We start from the raw sequence: 5,238 nt of genomic DNA, 5'->3' as shown, positions 1-5,238 counted from the left end.
AATTGAAAGCTTTTCCTCTAAGATGAGCAAGACAAGGATGTCCACTCTCACCACTATTATTCAGCATAGTTTTGGAAGTCCTAGCCATGGCAATCAGAGAAGATAAAGAAATAAAAGGAATACAGATTGGAAAAGAAGAAGTAAAACTGTCACTGTTAGCAGATGACATGATACTACACATAGAGAATCCTAAAGATGCCACCAGAAAACCACTAGAGCTAATCAGTGAATTTGGTAAAGTAGCAGGATACAAAATTAATGCACAGAAATCTCTTGCATTCCTATACACTAATGATGAAAAATCTGAAAGAGAAATTAAGGAAACACTCCCATTTACCACTGCAACAAAAAGAATAAAATACCTAGGAATAAACCTACCTAGGGAGACAAAAGACCTGTATGCAGAAAAGTATAAGACACTGATGAAAGAAATGAAACCAACAGATAGATATACCTTGTTCTTGGATTGGAAGAATTAATATTGTGAAAGTGACTATACTACCCAAAGCAATGTACAGATTCAGTTCAATCCCTATCAAATTACCAATGGCATTTTTTACAGAACTAGAACAAAAAATCTTAAAATTTGTGTGGAGACACAAAAGACCCTGAATAGCCAAAGCAGTCTTGAGGGGAAAAAAATGGAGCTGGAAGAATCAGACTCCCTGACTTCAGACTATTCTGCAAAGGTACAGTAATCAAGACAATATGGTACTGGCACAAAAACAGAAACATAGATCAATGGAACAAGACACAAAGCCCAGAGATAAACCCACGCACCTATGGGCAAATAATCTATGACAAAGGAGGCAAGGATATACAATGGAGAAAAGATAGTCTCTTCAATAAGTGGTGCTGGGAAAACTGGACAGCTACGTGTAAAAGAATGAAATTAGAACACTTCCTAACACCATACACAAAAATAAACTCAAAATGGATTAGAGATGTAAATGTAAGACCGGACACTATAAAACTGTTAGAGGAAAACATTGGAAGAACACTCTTTGACATAAATTACAGCAAGATCCTTTTTTTTTTTTTTTGCCGTATGCGGGCCTCTCACCGTTGTGGCCTCTCCCACTGCGGAGCACAGGCTCCGGACGCGCAGGCTCAGCGGCCATGGCTCACGGGCCCAGCACTCCGCGGCATGTGGGATCTTCCCAGACCGGGGCATGAACCTGCATCCCCTGCATCAGCAGGCGGACTCTCAACCACTGCGCCACCAGGGAAGCCCAGCAAAATCTTTTTTGGTCCACCTCCTAGAGTAATGGAAGTAAAAACAAAAATAAACAAATGGGACCTAATGAAACTTCAAAGCTTTTGCACAGCAAAGGAAATAATAAACAAGACGAAAAGACAACCCTCAGAATAGGAGAAAATATTTGCAAATGAATCAATGGACAAAGGATTAATCTCCAAAATACACAAACAGCTCATGCAGCTCAATATTAAGAAAACAAACAACCCAATCCAAAAATGGGCAGAAGAGCTAAATAGACATTTCTCCAAAGAAGACATACAGATGGCCAAGCAGTACATGAAAAGCTGCTCAACATCACTAATTATTAGAGAAATGCATATCAAAACTACAATGAGGTATCACCTCACACCAGTTAGAATGGGCATCATCAGACAATCTACAAACAACAAATGCTGGAGAGGGTGTGGAGAAAAGGGAACCCTCTTGCCCTGTTGGTGGGAATGTAAATTTATACAGCCACTATGGAGAACAGTATGGAGGTTCCTTATAGAACTAAAAATAGAGTTACCATGTGATCCAGGAATCCCACTACTGGGCATATACCCAGAGAAAACCATAATTCAAAAAGACACATGCACACCAATATTCACTGCAGCACTATTTACAATAACCAGGTCATGGAAGCAACCTAAATGCCCATCAACAGACGAATGGATAAAGAAGTTGTGGTACTTATATAGAATGGAATATTACTCAGCCATAAAAAAGAACAAAATTTGGTCATTTGTAGAGACGTGGATGGATGTAGAGACTGTCATACAGAGTGAAGTAAGTCAGAAAGAGAAAAATAAATATCATATATAAACGTATATATGTGGAACCTAGAAAAATGGTATAGGTGAACTAGTTTGCAGGGCAGAAGTTGAGACACAGATGTATAGAACAAATGTATGGACACCAAGGGGGGAAAGCGGCAGAGGGTGGTGGTGGTGGTGTGATGAATTGGGCGATTGGGATTGACATGTATACACTGATGTGTATAAAATTGATGACTAATAAGAACCTGCTGTATAAAAATATTAAATAAAATTCAAAAATAAAGACAAAACAAAAATACAATTTTATTCCATTATCTTTAAATCTTATAAATAGTGCAATGATGTGGAATTGGAAAATTTATTTCATACTACAATGCTGATGTGCCTAGAAAGCATAATAGTTAATCTCTAATTAATTTGGTCTGACTTAATAGCATGTATGCATGGATGAGGGAGAAAAGTAACTTTCTGTTATATAAAGTTTGAAAATTATATGATACCTTAGTTTTTTGTAGTCCTTTTAAATAATGTTTGGTATCTATTAGATAAAATTTTCTAGTTACTCAGCATCCCTTTCCTCTTTCTACTTCTATAATTTCAATGGCAAAGCCCTTGGAGAATATACATTATCTGTAGTGACCATGTGACTTATTGTTCAGAATGGAATACTTTGACAGTAAAGAGTTGCTATTAATAATAATCACATCCAGACAGTCAGCATAGGCTGGGACACTCTTTGATATACATAGCTCAGCTTCTCTTCTTGGTGAAAACAAACCTTAAATCCCACAAAATTTTCCATCTGACTCACTACAATAATCCCACTTGTGTTTTTTGCTCAGCATTTTTATTCACAGCTATATTTTAGTTCTTAATTCTAAGCCTACAGGTTCTGAAAGGCTCATGAGTCATACCTAAGCACACTGCCAAGGTTCTGTGGTGATATCTGTGTACTAGATTATTATATAGAAGCCTTCTAGATATCCACTTTCCTCAACCTAATTTAGAGAGCCAGGTGAGTCACTATCTCTCCTATCTCTGCCCTTGTAGAATCTTGCCTGATATAACATATATCCCCCTCTTTATGTTAAAGACTATATAGGTGGAAAATGGGACTCTTTCAAATGTGATTCTCTCTCTCTCTCTCTTTACTTTTTTCCTTCTCACCCCTCAAATATCACTAGGTCAGAAAAGGACTCAATCTCATTCTACCATAATCAGAGATGATGAAACCTGTGGATGATGCTTACCCTCCGCCACACAGGACAATGTACTTATGTGTTTCCTTTAGGTGCATTATTGACATTCTAATGGGAATGTTGGTAGAAAATTAGAAAATCCTCTCTCATAATAACATCTTGATTAACACAGTTATCCTCCCCACAATGTATAATGCTTTTTATATTAGAACATGAATATTATCTCTCTATTCAATGTATATCCCTCGATAATACATCTCAGTCTCCATATTCCTTTTAGAATTTATTTTACTCTTCTCTGAGATGAAAATTTTAGGTACGGTAGGCAAAAAGAAAAGCAAATTTATAATAAATAATCTTCTATTAATAAGATACGTAACTTTTTAACTTTTGCAGAGAGTAAACAAGAAAACTAATTTAAGCTGCAGAGGAAGTGTATTTGTCGTATAGTACATGTTTAAAGAAAGGAAGATAATTCCCATATTTGTTCACAATAATTCCATATTTTCCATAATTTCACAAATCATTTACATAATTTATGAGTATTTTCCTAAAATGTAAAATGGATGTAATTTCATAATATACAAAATATTTCCTGACATTTGATAATATACAAAAGGAATATACTTTCCAGAATTTTGTTCCTCATTGCATTATTTTAAGAAGAAATCCACATTCCAGTTAAATCCATTTTTTAAAAAGCAACAGTACAGTACTAGCAACTCTAGTTTTCACTCTTGCCAAGAAATTTTGTCATTGGTTTCAAGAGAAGCTTAAAAATGATATTGAATGAACTTTTAAATCTGCTGCTTTCCAAATTAATCTTTTTGGAAATTATGTTCTGGAAATTATGTTTTGGTGGATCTGTTTTCCACAGAAACAAATGAACAGTCAATGTTAGTAGCAGTAGAAAGTATCATCAGTAGTAGAAGATCAAGATATTTAAAATATTTATGCACTTTCAAAATTTTAATCCTTCCTGAGTAGATTAAGTTTTTTTGATGAAGTACACAATAAATGTTAATGTTGATAATGATGAAAATTTTCAGCTTAAAAAATAGTGTCCATATAAAGATAGCACAAAAGTGATTAAGTGTCAAAGAGAAGTGGATAATCTTTGTTGATAAAACAGCCAAATTTTAAGTTATATTCTGGACATTTATTTTGTTTAAGGTGTCATTTAATTTTCAGAATAAGTATTTTTGGAAAATAAATTGTGTGTTGTTTTGCAATATGACACTTGCCAACTCTCTGCATTACTACTCATATATACCTTGCCATGCGATTAATGGGGAAAATATCATATAACCAGGTTTGGAAGAATATAATGCTGTTAAATTTCTAATATATGCCACAGATGCTCCTACTCCTTCACAAACAAAATACTTGCCTTTAATTCACTGTATATCTTCATCAAGAGTAGTCCTTTCAAGAAGGAGGAGAGAATCAAGATGGTGGAGTAGGAAGAACCTCAGCTCACCTCCTCCCGCAGACACACAAAAACTATGCTATGTATAGAAGTTTTTCTAAGAACAACCTGAAGACTAGAAGAATGCCTCTTTTACAGCTAAAGATATAAAGAAAAATCCAAATTGAGATGGCTAGGAGGGGCAGAGATGCAGTCTAGTCAGGACCCACATCCCTGGCACAGTGACCCACAGTGGGAGGGGTATCACAAACTCAGAGGTCCTCCCTAAGGAGCAAAGGGTTTGAGCTCTACATCAGGCAGCCCAGCCCTGGGGACCTGCACCTGGAAGATGATCCCATATAATGTCTGGCTTTGAAAACCACCGAGGCTTACGGCTTGGAGAGCTGGAGGGCTATAGCAAACAGACTCTGCTCTTAAATGGATTGTACGCAAACTCACTCACTCTGAGTTCCGGCAGAGAGACCTATGTTTGAAAAGTGCCTGGGCTATATGTGAAGGAGATTCATTGACAAACTTTAGGGTGAGTCCCAAAGGAGCAGGGATCTATTGGAACTTTATCAAGGTACAAAACCAGTGGTAGATGCCATTTTT

The sequence above is a fragment of the Delphinapterus leucas genome, chromosome 18, assembly GCF_059928025.1.
Source record: "Delphinapterus leucas isolate spDelLeu-1000000601 "Yukka" chromosome 18, BTC_Dleu_Yukka2, whole genome shotgun sequence".
NCBI lineage: Eukaryota > Metazoa > Chordata > Mammalia > Artiodactyla > Monodontidae > Delphinapterus > Delphinapterus leucas.
This window is presented reverse-complemented; position numbering follows the sequence as displayed.